Raw genomic sequence first — 17881 nt, 5'->3', positions numbered from 1 at the left:
ATTCACCTCTTGAATCGGGAATTTTTTAGTGGCTAGAAAAGGAAATGATATGGCTTCTTAAAACACTAGCAAGGACTGTGTATCAAATCAGAATGGCATCGGTACTTGCCAAACTGTAATTTCCCATTACAGTACTTCTGGTACATTAAATTTCATATATGCCGTGTATCCCAAACTGTAATTTTTTAATAATGTCTCTGTGTTGACATATTTCTTTTAACTTTTGTCTCTAATGAATCTGTGGATATTGTGAGAAGGATCTTTGCTAACAGGAGAGATACACAGTCCGGTCTCAAAAAGATTTTTGTTTGGTTTTGTTGATCCCTTAGCCTAAAAAGAATTCAGAATGAAAATATATGGTTCCTTTTCATAAATGCAAAAACATAACAATTACATACCCAATTATTTAGTAAAGATTAGGCTTAAAAAAATCTTCTGTCTTATAGTTTGTCAAAAAAGCTGTAAGAGGAAATATGATCAAGAGCATTCATAATTTGAAACTGACTGAACATTGAATGCTTTGATTTATAATTGATGCTTCAGATATAAGTGTGAAAACTTCAGATAACTGTGGTAGTTTACACAGAGACATAAAGAACTGTGCACTAAAAGTTCTATTTTGAAGGACCTGATCCTGTCAAAGCATCCACATGCAAGAAATATTATGTCTAAATATTGAGTTCTATTTCACACTACTGTTGATAACTGAGGATAACACAGTTTCTTGGAAAAGTCATTTTTCTAAAGAAAGCTTGTTATGTTTCATAATTAAACAATAGATCCCATTCCTTAGAGCTAGATCTGCAACAAAGGAGGTCCTATTTGTCACTCAGTGCACCCCTGTGAACTTACTGACAGTAATTGTTCCATGGGTGTATGACACAATACTCGATGCCAAATTTTTATAAGATTTCTGGTGTTTGTGCTGGCATTTCACTTTTTGCTATCTTTAGGAAATGCATATCTGTAAATGGAAGCAAATAAACAATTGTTTCAGAGAGAAGTAGGTTAACAAATGAGAACAGAGGTTTCAAAGACAGTTGAATCCTTGGCAAAGGTGGGAGATGGGACCACTGGTGCACCTACAAAGAGACAGCTGGGAAATGAGGTCTCCTGGTAGAAAAGTTTGGAAAGATGTAACAAGCTGCACATAAAGATGCAACAAATTGACCAGCACAGCCTGTGTTTAGGAGAGAGCTGCAGGCAGAGCTATGCCAGCTCAGGGGGGCAGGCTGGTGTTCATTGCTGAAAACTCCACATTCAGTGCTGGTTGCTACTGGAGCTGGGCACAGCCTGGTATTCTGCAGTCTGTTTGTTTTTGAAGATTTCTTCAAAACTTGTATTCAGAGGATGGAAAACCTTCAATAAAAGAAGCATTTTGATTTCTAGTTTAGTTTAAAAGTCAGCCTTTTATAATGTTACTGAAAATGAAGAGCAGATTTCTAATAAAGGAGCTAATTATTATTAAAATTCTAGTGTCAGCAGAACACTTCATCCTCACAGACAGAAATGAAATAGTAGTTCAGATATTTATTCTAAGTTTCCAATAAATACTTGGCAAAAATTCAATAATGTTCATTAAATACATAAATGGAAATATTAAAAATAAAGATTTTTCCCTTGTGATTTATTATATAGCATGCTTGAAAGGCAAAGTTGAAGAAAGAAGTCGTTATCTGGCAAAAAAGGTATTACAAAAATGTTAATTAAATTGTATAGTCATAAGTAAGCCAGTGAACAAGAAAAAGGCTTCCCTGCTTAGAATTGGAAGCCATATTTGTTCTGGCTGGCTGGTTCAAGATGTGAAAAGGTTATCTTCAAGTAAAGCATACAGCGCAATATACTTAGGTATGTTTCTGTTTGGATTATACTAAATCCAAAAATTAAAGCAAACGAGCAAAAGACTCTTTAGAAAACCCAGTTAAGAGGACTGTCATAATTATGAAGTTGGAAAGAAACAGAGGCAGGTATTTTCAAATACATCTGAAGCATAGCTGACCTTACAGGGTGATGACACAAGAGGTTAGGAGGTGCACAAGGAGCTGTGTCCCTCTGGAGAGAGAGGGGGGAATAGGAGGAGGCAGCCTTGCTCCTGAAGGGTACAGGCCATGAGTTACCAGGAGTCTTTAGGTGAATTTGGTCCCCCTGCTTCAGGTGCATGAGGCTTCTGCGCTCTGCACATCTGTGGCTGGGCTCGAAGCCAGAATTTTTTGTTATTAGTGCTTGAAAAATAGTTTACGTATTTTATTTTGTTCTGTGTAATTCTAGACTGTGAGAGCTGTATTTCTTCTGTGCCTTGAATGCTTTGAATATAACTTGCATTGTTGGGCATGGGAGCATTTTAGGTTCGCATAAGAAAAACAAAATTAATTTCTGCAGTTCGCAATTAAATTATATACCTCTCTTAAAAGACCGCTCCCATGAATGTATCAGGAGTCTAAATTGTTTTTGAATACAACTGCAATGCCCACCCCAACCCTGAATTCTGTAATTCAGTGCAGCTTCTGAGTAGCACAGAGCTCTGCTTTAGGGGGGAAGGAAAACCCTCTTTATTTTGTACTTCAGAATGATTGTTTAATTTTAAACTTATATTAAAAGGACTCTTCAGAAGGGTTTTCATCTGCTTCTAGACACCTGGATAACATTAAGAACAGTTTACTGAAGAGTTTTGCCTGGAAATAAAGAACTGTGAGAATTTAGTCAAATATTTTACCAGCCTTGTGTGGATAGTTCAGCTGCACAGATTAATGTTCCTCAGTAGGATTAGGGTTGTTGTCTCTAAGAAGATATGCAGCTTTCCTTCTAAAACATCATAAGGTTTTGTAGCACTTTTTATTAATAAAAGTTCCTCTTCTCTGTTAAAGGTACTGCTTCATACAGCTGCAGCCTTCAAATCAGCAGTATTTATTGGCAGTGGTTGCTAGTGCAGTGGTTTTAATAAAAACAGGATGAGAGGATTGTGTTCTGAAGCATATTTTTTTAAGTAAAATTGTATAGGTGTATTCTGCACAGGCTCTTGTTTTCTAAAACTTGACATTTGTAGAAGTGATTTGAATTTTTGGAATGAGTTTACTGATCCGTTCACAAGGACTTCTTGTCTCCTCTAATGTCTGATAAATCTAACATGAAATAACTTTCAACCTTAGGAAACTAGTGCTGTTATTTATTTATTTATTTATTTTCCCATGATGAACGGAGGGACTGTGTAACATTTTTCTTGCTCATTTTTGAATGCCTACTAGAAAAAAAAAGGTGAAGAGGTCAAATTCCTCATGTTGTTTCAGCATAACGAAGTCGACAACATCAGGTTTTGATACATACAACTCATATCAATCCTGCCTGTTATATTCCAAAAACAGGGTCCATGGACAAAGCCAGAAATTGGCAGCAGAGTACGTAAAGGCACACTGTTCTCTGTGGTAGTGATCACTTGTAAAGTGACAGGTTTGGGGGAGTATTTTGCTTGGCAGAAGAACATTAGAATTTATTCTTATTATTATTGAAAATCAGGAAAAAAAAAAGTTGTTCCTTGGAACAACTTAAGGGTTATTTTAATTTGGGTGGTGATAATGTCTGATTAACTGATGCATACATTTCCTGTGGTTACTTGAGTCTGTTTCCTTCTGTCTTCCCATCACACGCACGTATTGCATGCACGTATATTTGTTACAAATAATTTCCAAACAAGGATGAGGAGGAGAAGGGGAGAGGGATATCTGTTTCATAAGCATTTTGAATGTCTTGTAAAGGTGGCTTGTTGGGAACAAGCTGTACTATCCCGGTTAAAACTGAAGGACAGAAGGTTATAGGGAGTGAACTCAATTGCATGCAAGTTAACAGAGTTAGATGCATCTGATGCTGTGTGACACAAACTTGGCACTTACCCTTTTTTTTTATAAGTACAAAACAGAGTTGATGAAGTGTCAAAAATGATTCATAAAATGAAATATGAATATAAAGGTATTTAAAAACAGCTGTGAAGACCTTTGGAAATTGACTATGACATTTTAAATTCTACTTTGTTTCTGTAGATCAAGATAATAAAATTATATGTGTTTTTAAGTATCACTAGAAAATTAAAATATAAAAAATAGACTACAGCTGCTTTGTGTGGATAGCCAAAATCAAAATATATAGCCAGGCTAAATTTTAAATAAGGTGAGCTCACCTGTTGTTTTCATTTTCTAGGTTGGTTTGATCATATCTCTGTACTACTTAGTCTTCTTGGTACCTTAAAAGGGCATCATTCTGCAAACCTTGCTCAAGGCTCGACTGCTTGTGGTTATTCATGACTTCCTCAAATAATCTCCATTTTTAAGAGATGCTGCTAATGTTTGCTCCTTTACTTCCCTGGGAGTTGAAGGTATTTTCAAAAACTGTCTAGATAAAACCTAAATGTCAGCTTCTCCAAGGCAGTTAAGTACCAAGTTCAGTGGGAGTTAAGTGACATATACAAGACAGAAACACCTTTGGAGATATGGGCTTAAGTGGCTCTTCATATCTCAAGAAAAAAAAAAAAAGAGACAAAGGCCTTATATTATTTGTGTTTTATAAACAGATGCTCTTTCGGTATAGTGGTTACAATTCAATGGAGTCTGCTAGAATTTTGTCTGCAGTTGTAGCACAAAACTGTATGTTACCTCCACAAATAATAGCGGTCAAAAGCTGATGAATCCCTCTCACTGTGTCCCTGGTGATCTCCACTTGGCATGCTATGTTCCTTGTCTGTGTAGCGGGCAGGGATGGGTTTGGTGGGGAAGGAACTTCTTGTCCTTCCTACCCTCCTGTCTCACCTAGCTATGCCTTAGCAGATATTCTGTGGAAGTATACTACAACCACAGCGGGGAAGGCTTTCTTCTCTGGTAAACAGTCATTTGTCTTGCCCCTTCCCCAGCTCCTTTTTGGGGACCTTGTACAATCGAATACTCCGTCTCTCTCCACAGCAAGAGGACCACAGATCCTTTGCCTGTAATGAAAGCTCTTCTGGCCTGGGTCACCCTTTGGTTGTGGTGGTATGTTACAAAGCAGGGTCTTGATCCTGAGTATATGAAGCATTCCCTCCTAAATAAAGGTATTGGGATCTAATGTGTCACGATCCTGACCTATTCTTGCTCAAAGGCCTTTGAATCGCTGCACAATGCGGAAGAAATAGCATTTTAGTGCTGTTGTAGGCTGTTCTGCAGATTCTGTTGATACGGTATTTGCCTTTGACACTGTTTTTCTAAATGGATAAAGTGACAACAAACTTCTTCAAAGCAGTTTGCTTTAAATTTGCTCTTCTGTGCTGAATTTTAGGCGAGTGCCAGGAGGGGATATGGCAAGCTACCTCTTGGGATTAATGTGTTATATCACATCTGTCTCCCTAATGCAGAGGAATCTTTGGTAATGTCAAGTGCCTGACACTTCAAAGGAAGTTAGAAATCACCAGCAGAGATATTTATAGAGCCCTTCTATAGGGAAATGTCTGAATATCTCCAGATCAGTAGCTGCCTCGGAGCTGAAGCAGGAGAAAGACTTCTGTGTTTATTATCCATCCCAATGCCTGCAGCTTCTTTTTGGTCACACAAAACATACAGAAAAGCTTTACGTCTAGGAAAGTTGACTCAACCAGTGCCACACGGCAGTCACCAGAGAGGAAATCCCTGTGTAGGGAGAGATGAGCAGGGAAGAGCAAAGTGGACATCGCGCAGGGCAGGAGCGAGATGCGTGGCCTAGAAAATGGCCTCAAACTGTAGGCACATAAGTGAACAGTGCCTGCAGGTGCATGCAGGTCTGACCGAGGTGGCTGGAAGCTCTTGCCCAGGCAGGATTAAGTGAATAGGGGTACAAGTAAACACCTTTAAGGGTTACGGTTCTCTGCTCTGTGCTGAAGAAGTGTTCCCTGAGGCTTGTTGCGGGAGCAGCAGGCACTCAGAGGAGCCTGGTGGGCACTGCGTGTAAGGGTAACCCCGTGGCTGGGCTGCAAGGGTCCCTTCCTGGACAGGTTTCTCTGCTTGGCTGCTCGACTTGTGCTGGATTTTGCATAAGGCAACAGGCAAGTCAGGTGGGAGGTTTGTCAGTTTGGGACTGAGGCTGATGTCATCAAGCAAACGCAGTGGGGTGAATGCACGCTCACAGCGGTGGGTGAATTTTATGCAGAGGAGGGTGCCTGGTAGTTCCTTCTTGTAGTGGTGCAGAAGAGCCTACACAGCTGTGCGAAGGATGTAATCTGGAGCAGAGCCAGTCCTGCTGGTGCACAGTCACAGGGAATTCGAGTTCATGTATGTAACATCTCCGTCCAGATGTTCTCTCATGTTACTTCTTACATTGAAAATGTAGAAAGTGCGATATAATTATGTATTTCACTGCTGATATGGACCTAGCACAATATCAGAATTTATTCTAGGATTTGAGTGCTTGGTGGTTATATGATGCTGAGAATGTCATAGCTTGAAAAACTGAGGGTAAGTCTGGATTTACACTCGCATCACTTCCAAGTAAGACCAGTTTCTATCATGGTTTCGCGATGTAATGCAGTTGTATTTGCTCTTTGACAGTCTATACATGCGTGTGTTACTGCTGAAGATCATCTGCTGATTTTCTTCTGGACTGGACGGAGATGCTGTTACTGTGCTAGTAGTAGTGCTGCTACCCTGTAAAAATCTTGTGCTGCATGTTTTTTTTTTTTTTTGTTTGTTTGTTTTCCACTGGATCATGGTAGTTTCACAATCTACAACTTGTCCTTATTCTAAAGGTTATTTATCATCTACCTTTGACTTCCAGAGGAGTTTTTAAAAAATTTTGGATTTTTTTACCAATATAAAATAAAAGGCCATTTTAATGACTTTTTTCTCTACTATATATAGATAGACACACACACTTTGTTACAAAAGGAAAACTTTGTTTCGTAATAATAGTTTTCCAAAACTGCACTATCTAATACCAGTCTTTTTATACAGAAATTTTCTAACAAATAGTTACAGTTTAGGTGGATGTAGAACAAAACCAGAGTCTTCGTACTGCTATATTCCCATTTTGGTCCCGGGAGTATATTTCATTTGAATGAGAAGCTTTGTTTTCTGTACTCATTTAGCAGTGCACTATAACATGAAGACCAAATCTTTGTCTGTAAGGGAGGTAAGGAATACTCAGTCCTAGTATTTAGGTGCCTTGTGTCATACTGTCATCTTTAAGTAGAAATGCTTGTAAACTATTCTTGTCTTTGCATGCTGAAGTTGAAGCTCTCAGGTTTCTATTTTATTTTATTTTATTTATTTATTTTCATTTCTGTAAGCCTACATTATCATCATGATGGAATTCATTAATCTGTCTTTAAAGGGTTTTGTATAGCCTCCCTGTTGTCTCATCGGAGGTTCTGTACCATTTTTTGTAATGGCTGAAATGAAAACCTAAGATTGGCTTGAATATAAAAGCCTTATGTTAGGAACGTCATCATGAATGTTCTTTTTAGCTTTGGTTGCTTAAGTGCTGCAATTAGGCATCCTTACTAGGGGAAAAAAACACAAAACAAAACATATTTCTGTTTAAAAACAAAGTATCTTCTTGTGACTCATTATGTCACGTTGAAATAAATTTCTTGGATTTCATCAGTACAGTTTTTTTTTTCCAGATGAGGTAGTTGCTGCCTTCTTTGTCTGCTGTACAGAACCTGGGTTTCCAGTTTATGGGCTGGACACAGAGCAAGGATGCCTGACTGTCTGTTATCGTTGTGCAGGATCTTACAGGCCATCGTTTCTATCAGGCTTGGGCACTGCTGTCTTGCTATACCAAATAGTATGTTATCTACAGTTAAAGCAGTGAATCAGAAAAAGTAGGGTTGAAATCTGCTTCCCATAGAGAAAGAAAGTTCTACAGATTGTTCAGATGCCCAGAATAGAATTAGAGAAATCATTTGAGATGTTTCTACCCAGCCAAACTATAACGTTGCCATTTTAGTAATTTTTAATGCCTTTGCTGTCTGTGGTTAGCATAGCTATTTTATTGAGACCAAAGTTGTCTTCTGAAATGACTAGACATAACATTAACGCTTCTAAAGACATCTCTCAAGCCAAAGCATAGGTGTTTGTCTTGTCTTGTGAAACGGTCTTCTCCATTTGAAGATGAATGATCTCACTTCCAATGAAGATCAAAGATATGTTTTGGTTAAATCACTATAATACTCCAGAAAGAGTTACTTACTTTAGGGTAATCCTGAATACATGAATACAAATAGGGCAGAACTAAGCAACAATTCAAAAAGCAGCATGTTTCTTTGAGCTGAACAAAGCAAGAACGCCTAGATTTGCTTATGGTGGTGGTACACTGCAACGGTTTAGTAATCAGGCTTTTGTAAAGGAACTATTAATGTTCATATTTTCCCAAACTAGAGTGAAAAAATGTGAACGTTAGTGTCTATGCATAGCCCTATTGCAAAATAGACTGATTTTTCCTGTATGATCTGCCTTTTGCTGAATAACTGTTTGTAAGGTCAGCATACAAAAATGCACAAAACATTCATTTAATCTGTCTTTACTGCTAAAATCAGCCTAAGTTTCTTAATTCATCTGGGTATCAGAAAGTATCCTGAATCAAATTCTTCTCTCCTTGTGTCTAAAAGAAACAAATTCTAAGGTTCTCTTGTTTAACAACTGTGCAACCTCTTGATTAAACACTTTGTTTTGTCCCCAGGCAGTTGTATATTTATTACTCTTGAGGCACTGGTATTTGAAATAAATAGAATTGAAAGATCCTGAGAAATGGTTTCTGAAACACATATATTGAGTTATTCTCTCCGAAGTGAACAGAAAATACTCCCGATGCTTCTCCCCACACCCTTGCAAAGGAAAATAGCAGATATAAAATGCCTGATGATGATGGTTGTGAAGATGGAAGCATTTTTATTCATGGTTGCTGAGGTTTTTTACTGCTTATTCTTTTAAAAATAATTAGATTATCTTTATGGAATGTATTACTATTCAATAAAGATAATGTAGGTAAGGGCATAATGAAGGACGAAAGGAAAAGCTTCTCTCCTTTTCTGCTCAAACGGTATGCGATGAAAAAAAAAAATCCATGGCTTGCAAGCAGTCTTAAAAACTTCTCCACTTTCACTCATTCTCCCTGTCCAAAAAAAACCACAGATGCTCACCAAGAGAAAAAGTTCTTTTGTGTTACAAGGGAAACAATTTCCATGTGTGTGTGTACGGATATTCATAAAATACGGATTAGCAGTGCTAGGTATTCAGCTAAGTAAATATTAATGAAATAAAGGTGGAACTGATATGCATTTCCCAATAGAGAGTAATAAGCATATTTTGATTTCTTAGTAAGAAATCAAACTAATGGGAGAGAAGACACTTTCTTTTGTCAGGGTGTTTTTATTCTTTATTCTCCTTGTGTTGATCCTGCTGGCAAAGATTTTCCTTACTGACACTTTGAATATACGGTATTGCTTACGTTAAACATACAGGAATCAGGAGTTTTGCTTAAAAGATGAAATAAAAAAAGAATCCAGAATGTCTTTTCTTTATTTGCTTTCTCATTTGTGTCTTTGGAGGCACATTGAAGTTGCATGTTTGAGCCTGTCTTTATAACCATGAGATGTAGATATCTGCTCCCCGCCCCCCCCCAACTCCTCCCTCAGAAGTGTAGGAGCTAGGGCCTTGTTAGTAATGCTTGCCCACAAGTATTGAAAGATTCAGTAAATAAATGATGACCCAAAACGTGTATTTATTCTTGCCTTTGTGACATTGGCTGAAACTTCTAATTAATTTCACATAGTTATTGTCACGCACTGTAGTAATGGCTTTTTCTGCCACATTTTACAAACGATTCACTATTAACCTTTGATTTCTGCTAGATTTAAGGAAATAAGATGTATATTGCAGAGTCCTGCACTGCATATTTGTAGGTATATCTGACATCTTTCTTTGCTGTACACTCGATCGTTTAGAGCAGTAAAATGGAATTGTTTTTGAATAAAGTGAAAATTAGGGGGATGCTCTAAAGCATTAGCTCACAGATCTCAAGAATGCCTCTGATTTCAAACAGCTAGTTAAATCAGGGAAAAATTAGTTGTGATATCCAAAGAGGCAAAGAGTTAATAAAAATAAACTCCCTGAAGTAAAAACAGAACAGCAATAGATTATTTCTTGTTGTTGTTGTTTGTATTTGAAGCCAAAGAGTTGGCTTAGGCTTCTGGGGTTCAGAAACAAAAATGTTTAAATCCTTAAATTGAAAAATAGTTGTTCCTAGAATTAATATTTGATATATTTACTTGGAATGTATCCTGCTCTTTATCCGCATTACTTTTGATATTGCTGCTTTGTTTCTGTTGGAGCTATATTTGTTAAAGACTTTTTTTCCCCTCCTTTTGTTTTACCTCCTTGGGTCAGTCATGACTGGCAGTTCTTTCTGAGCTGAGAAGATGGGTTAAATCAGACTTATATAGAATAGAGAGCTCACATCTTCATCCCTCTTTTCTGTTTTGATGTTTCGTTCTTTGAACATAAACAGTCTCCTCCAATAGCAGCCACATTAAGGATAAGAATAGTCAGGAAATACAAGATCCCTGCTCTACTTCTTTTTTGGATGTTTACCTGATTTATTAATGCATGGGATGCTTAAATTCAGTAGTGTCATCTTAATGTGTTCATTGGTAATAAGGAAAATAAAAAACAAAGCCATCTTTGGCAACTGGCATGAGCTGGGGTGAGCCAGTAAATAAATGTTATGTATTTAAAAAGAGATTTTGTTACTTCACAGCTGTTAGAGGAAAGAAGGAGATGACCATTGTAAAGTCATTTGAAAAATTTGTTCAAATTACATCATGCTACAGCTATCAATTGGATGCCACTGATCATTTCCACATTCTGAATAAATTAAAGCCATCATAAAGTATGGCAGCAATCTCCATTAATACAGCTTGTTGATATCTGCTTGTTGAAGTCTATTATTTAAAATCATTTCTTTGGCTTTGTCAATGTTTACACAGCCCAGCATCATTAATGTTGACTTAGGGTTATCTCTATGTTCCATAACTAGAATACAGAACATTTCTATCGATTTCTTAGCCACACTCCTCTACTTTACTATCACTAAATGAATTTTGATTCATAAAACAAAATCCCTGGGAGTCAAATGTCAGCTATTATCCAATATATTGCTCTCTCCTGCTACTAAAATAGTCTGCATCTCATCTTGAAAATATAATGTATATAAGTCTTCTCTGAAAGAATTTCAATAAAATATTGATGTGAAGTACTTTTCTTATTTTGCATGATAAGATGTTTTGGAGACATAGATGAGGGCACAAAACCAAGTCTAGAGTCATCCTGCATCATATTTTATATTTTGTGAGCTTTTTCACTGAGTGTTAATAGCCACAAAATGCATTTTTTTTTCCTTGTGTATAATAAGAAAACAGTCTGTGGTATTGTCTCGAGCAGTCTGTCTTAGTTGATTCTGTGCTTGGAATTATGATCAAGCCAAACAAAACCTAATAACAACTGAAACCAGTACTAGTACACACTCCTTTGAATACAGCACTGCTTGCTGCCACCACATTCAGGTGCCATGCTTTAAAAGAATGTGTTCCTACACGGAGTATATCATTTTTTCTCCTGTGTGTGTGGATAGTAATACATGTAATTAGAATGTTTTTTCTTGCTTAATGGAAAGTTTGTGAATCTGTGACCAATCTAATATGATTTCCTTTTGATGGCTCCTCCCAACCAAAGAACAGAGGAGTAGAGGAACCTCATAAGAAGAAGGCTGATGCAACCTAGAAAACTGGGACGCCATGGGAGTGAGAAAAAGTCAGTTCTCAGAGACATAAGCAGTTGTGAACAGATGCACTGGAATTGGTGTGATTTTTGATTTTGACTCAAATAATGGCTTTCAGGGTTCTCTGGGGATGGGCGATGATGGTGCAGGATAGGATATCTGTACATTTGCACCATAAGTATGTACTCATTTAGTCTCTCTTGGTGACGTTATACTGCTCATTGCTTGCCAACAGGAAAGAGAGGCTTCAGGGATGTTAACCAGAGACCAGCGATGACAGTAAATTCCTAATGCAGATGTGGGGCGTTCAGCTGTTAGTTTCAGTATATCCAGGAAAAAAAAAAAAGCCTCAAAGAGTGAATATTAGATTTCCAGATTTGAGAGGTTTGTGGCAAGAGCTTATGGTACTGAAGTTACAAGTGGGATATAGGGATGAAATTCAACTTTGAACTGTGGTGGTGGTTGTGGTGCGGCTGGGTGTCAGCACGGTGCCGTGTGCCCCCTCGGGGCAGGGGAGTCGTCATTTCCCTGGGTGCCACAGGAGCTTCACTTCTGTGCCCAGCAAAATTGGGGTGATGGGTCAGCTTGAGGTAAGGTGACTGATTGAACTCCCAGACCCCCCAATGAAGTACTTGGTGTGGTGTAGGAGGGCTCCGGTTGGGAATTTTGGACCATCCTGTACCTCTGGCTGTGCCTGGACCTTTGGACGGGCTCTGCCTGCGTGCTGGGTGGGAACTGGGCTGCTCCAGCCTGCTCTCCTGGGGGTTCCTCCTGCAGGGTCAAACATTACATGTAGATGAGACCCTTGGGAGTAGTCAGTAGAAACTGTTCCTGTGGATGCAGAAATGGCCACGTAGAACAGTGGTTTTGCCTAGTTAAGATAGACAGGATACGTTTTGTGTGTTGAGACAACCAGCAGTGATGGGTAATGCCTGTCCTGGAGTGGTCGCACAAGCCCAGCAGCCAGATGGATTATAAGAGATGGAGAGAAGGGGTTTTTAGGGGAATCTAACCCAATCTGGTTGAAGATGCTGCAATGGAGACTCCTTTAGACCTCTGGGCAGTGACTGACCATCCTGTTCAAGAGACCCGGTTCCCCAAGTGAGCATTTACCCTGTGCAAAGTGCTGTTTGCTTGCTGGTTTGTTTTTAAACAAACACCGTCTGTGAGTGACTGTGCATCTTCTGGAAACATGAGAATGATAGAGAAATCAGGTGACCGTTCTTCACTGTTGTAATTCTTTTGCAGAAAGTAAAGGCAAAATACATGATTTTTATGGAACAAATGAAAAAAATGGTGATAACTAGCATTACAGTGAATATCAAATGAATATATAATAACAGAACATTAGGAAACAATTAGAAAAAGTGGCTAGACATTATTAATTCATGTGCTATTCATTATACCAACATTGATCATGTAAAATAAGTGTGGTGTTAGTTACATTTTAATCATCCAGAGTTGGAGAAGGACTAATTATTTTCAAATAGAGATGGGAAGAATCAAGCTTTATAAAAAATCATGGAGTGTCCATTTTAATCCACAGTATTTTCACAGGCAAATACATGACTGCCTGTATTGGCAGGGCAATGGAGCACATCACTGCACCTGCCCACGTGTAAACTCTTACAGAGCAAAATAGACATATTGTTGTCATCCTGGGAGCTTACCTAAACTGTGGGTGGGTAGGTTGTGTCGCGTGGCCTGGTTCCTCACACATCCAGGTGAGGGGCTTGGCCAGACTGAGCTTTAGGTCCGTTCCAGCCAACCTATTTCGGTCTCTTTTGTTCCTAAACAAGCGTATTGGGGAATGAGAGCACCAGGTGACGTTCCCCACGGACTCCATGTGGCCAAAGTAGTAGCTGCGTGAGAGATTTGGGAAGGACACCCAAACCCCACATCTTAGAGTCAATGAGGGACACCTGCTGTGGATGCAAACAGAGAATAAAGGCAGGAGGACTGGCTGCATCCCTCCCGCTGCCTCCGCTACCTGCCACTGCTGCAAGTCTGTAGAGGCTTCCAGTCAGCTCTGAAGAAGCAAGTTGGGTATTTGTCCTTGCAAAGGCATCTCTGATCTGCACAAGCGTATGCCTGAGAGGAAACCTGGAGGTCTGGTTACTTTGTATGAGAACGGTTCTCTTGGTTTGGTTGAGGCAATGTGTGGAGCTTCAGACAAGGAGAGTGGTGGAGCAGCCATGAGATACAGAAGCAAACGTTGACGTACTTCACATCCAAGCTGCCCAACTTCAAGCTTGCTTGGGTATTTTGTAAGCAATGGCTGCTCTTTCTTTGTTCTTCCTTCTTCCCTCTCCAGCCTAAATGCCTCTGACTGGAGAGGTGCATCTCCAGTGGCTTCTTTACTACCCAGGTGCAGTCTTATGAGCTTTTCCTCTTGAGCTATAGTCCTCTCCAGTGGTGTCTTTGCAGGAGTACTTTGACAATGGCTTATGTATATCTTCAGTATGTTGTTGTATCTTGTGGACTGGGAGCCCTTAGGTCAGTTGCAATGATATAGTGAAAACACAGAAAGGCAGCTGAAAGATTGGAATCAATACATTATCACTTAAATCACCCCAGATTTAATTTCGTTTTAGATGAATAGTTTTTGGGAAAAGTTAAGAACATGGGTTCAGATGACTGTGTAAACAAATTGCACTCTGGTTTTTGGCTTCATATGTTCTCTGGGTTACTTTGTTACGTATTAGAAGAATGTAAAGATGAATTTATAAACTGTGGTAAGGTACACTTACTCAGAATTATATCAGGTTTTCTTTGGTATATTGCCTTTTCTGTAACCTCTGAGTTTGATTTACTTGCTATCCCAGGACAACAGTAACCCATATTTTCTGTGGGTGGATCAGTTGGTTTAAATTCACAGAAGCAGCAGCAGGCTCTTGCTTCAGTAGTGGAGTCCAAATGGATGCTTTTTATTCTATTATCTTCCTTAGTTTTATGTAGTATTGATGAAATTGAAAATCAGTGACCTGACAAAAACGAAATAATATGGCGTGAAAATTGCTACTATGATTTCATACTGTGTTAATGCAAGGATGTCATTCCCGCTTCAGAATAATAACAGTGTTTTGCTTCTGAACTTATGGCATCTCTCTTTCTCTCTTGCCCCACACTTTTTTTTTTAAAGGAGAGATGATGCCGCAGTGAAATTCTCTTTAATTGCGTCGCTTGGTAGTTTGTTACAGAATAGCCACTACTAACAGTTAATTTTTTGAAGTAGTAAGTGGAATCTCTGTATTCAAAACATATTAAGAAATTCAGTGTGGATAGCATACACAGCACGCTGCTGTGGTTAACACAGAAGGAATCTGGCATAAAAATCATCATAACATGGTTAAATGCAAAAAATCTGTTTTTTTTTTTTTTTTTCAGTAATTCTTCTTCAGTGAGAAGCCATGGCCCAGGCTGCCTAGCGGTACTCTCTGAATTCCCATGGGGCACTGATGGTCCTGGAGTATGCACAGGTAATACTCACTCTCCATCCTCAGTCTACTGTTGTGCCTGGAGAAGAGTCCAGTATCTTAAACTGATTCTTCTTGTCCCAGAGAAGATTCAAAGCAGAGAGTTAAATTCTGGTTAAGGTGCTCCCTCAACTCGCAATGGTGCAATGAAGTGTTGCATGCAGGCAGCTTATTGATTGCAGAGACCTCCTTAATGGCTCTTCCTAGCTCACTGACGATGGTAGGACATCCAATATTTAAGGTAAAAACGTGTACTTTTATGTCAAAGATAACAAGGTAACTGGCAAATTTTGCCATATAGGAAGAGCATCTTTCAGATCCCAGAGATATGTGTGAGCTCTGCCGTCATAAAGACTTGTCTGTTCAGATAAGGAGGGAGCAATGCCGAGGCCCAAGTTAAAGGCCAGCAGTAGCAGCGTCTCCACTTCTCTCTGGTCTTTTCTCTGTTCCTGGAGACTTGCAGGAAGGGGTGAGCCCGGCTGTCATGTACATGTGGGGTGAAATAGCCACCTCTCCTCTGCCACGTCTCATGGCGGATATCTGAGAAGCAGAACACCACCTCCTCTCCTTCATGTTCTGCCTAGCTTGCTGGTCTCAAGAACACTCAATAGAGGTTGATTAAAAAAAAAAAAAAGTTTCTTAGATTTAAGGAAGTAAGCTAAAGGGCTGACGATATGAAAGTTTCCCAGTGCATGCACTTGCTTTACAGTTAAAGCATTCACCCACATTACTTTGGACCTGAGCTAATTCAGAATCTTCTGACATACAAGGAGTTTCCTTAATGTCATATATCTTGGTTGTTTTAGATAGAAAATAATTTGTGATTCAGTGGGCCAGAGAGAAAATATATGTGAACATGAGGTTTAATGCTTTGCCTTCACGTGAGGGTTCCAGTCTGCGTTAAGGACAGCCTCAGCTCTCATGTCAGCTTTTGGATCAGGGATTCAATGCTCCCTTTCTGGCTAAGGTGGCCAAAGTTTTTTTCTGCAGTTTCAGAGTGTCCATAGGGAGAACGGGGAATGCCTCCAATGGATATGCCTTTTCATATAGGCAGGGGCTTGAATTCCCAGTTCCTCGTTAGTTAACTCCAATGCTGTTTTGCCAAACGGGGCAGCTGCACTCACCAGCTTGGTTCTGTCATTTCCTCTGTTGGAGAGAGAAGGAGTTTGACAATTTTCAATCTCCATCCGACAGTACCAGGACAAGTGTAAAATATATGACTAAAGGAAAGAAATAGGGCTCCTTCCAAAATAAAATTTGTATTTGCTGAATGGGCTCTACATTTTGGTTTGTTTGTAACCAACTGCTTGAAACCCGTCGCTAGCTCCTGCCTGCCTTGTGGGGTGCGAGGAGCCGCCTGTGCTTTGCGCTGTTCCATAATGTGTCGTCTGCTTCGGCTTTAGGCTTGTTTCTAAAACTGCTCTTGTTTGTTGCCACGTTTTTCTGGTTGATTGCAGATTATAGCATCTTTGTTTTGTGCTCATCCCCTGCTGCTTTTGCTTCAGTGCAGCTACCTGTGGGTTTCGCTATGAACTGCCCATCAGGTGAGCTCCCTGCTGATTTTCCTCGGTCGCTGGAGCTCCAGCATCAGCTGCGCTAAGCACCAGCCATCAGTGCTCCAGCCACCCCACTCCAGTGCTTGATCGCGTCTGTGGGCCTCTGCTTTTGATGGGATCCCTCAGGAGCAGCAAATACTGGTCACTTTGGGTGAAATGAAGTTCTGGTAGAGCTTTGAGTTTCAGCTTCTTTTCTTTTGACAGTTCTTGCATTTTTACATATGCACGACAGCATTCTCAAGTGTGGTAGTTCAGGTATTTGGATTTCACTGTTACAGCAACATGGAAGATTGCAGTCATTTAACGAAGGTGTTTGAGCCTAAGCATGGGAATGTTGTGCAAGGGTCTTGGTTACAGTGTGGTGATTTTTTTCCCCAAATGTGATGTTCTGGTTTTGCAAACATCAGTATTTTTTGCTATAGATGGAATGTCTTCTATGCGTATGCTCTGTTCATAATTACATGTTATGAAACAGATTTTTATTACTGATGGAAGCATGAGGTGAAAAAAGAAATATCGAATTTAACATTCTTTATTATAGAGTTCAAATTTACCATAAAATTAAACCCTGCAATGGAATTACGTAAATTGTTTTATATCCGTAGTGGAAGCACTCATTCGGTCTTACACATGAATTTTTTCACAAATTTTGATAGGATAAGGGTATGCATAGCATGGGGGTTAACACAGGGTTAGAGACAGAATTTAAAATATATGTTTTATTTAATATAGTTGCTTATTTATGTAATCACTATAGTTGTGTTTTAAGGATAGATGGGTAACAAGAACTACCCTTATACAGTAAGATGACAAAGCAATAGTATCTAACTAAGCAGTGTGAATGGAGTACGAAGGCAGGGATGGAATGAAAAGGAAAGACAAATACATTGAGCGCAGATATTATAATTGTACCCTGGGACTTTGTTATCTATAGTGTGGTGTTTTTTTCTCCTCTTTACTGGGGAAGATGTCTTTCAGGGATTAGGGATTTTTCAGTTTTTTTAAATGTTTTCATAAATTTCTCAACAAGGATTCTTTAGTCATAATAAGGGGAAGAGAAGGACTGTAAAAAGAGAGGGCACAGTG

The sequence above is a fragment of the Cygnus olor genome, chromosome 4 (assembly GCF_009769625.2).
Source record: "Cygnus olor isolate bCygOlo1 chromosome 4, bCygOlo1.pri.v2, whole genome shotgun sequence".
NCBI lineage: Eukaryota > Metazoa > Chordata > Aves > Anseriformes > Anatidae > Cygnus > Cygnus olor.
The sequence above is the reverse complement of the archived record's forward strand: the minus strand, read 5'-3'. Positions refer to the sequence as shown.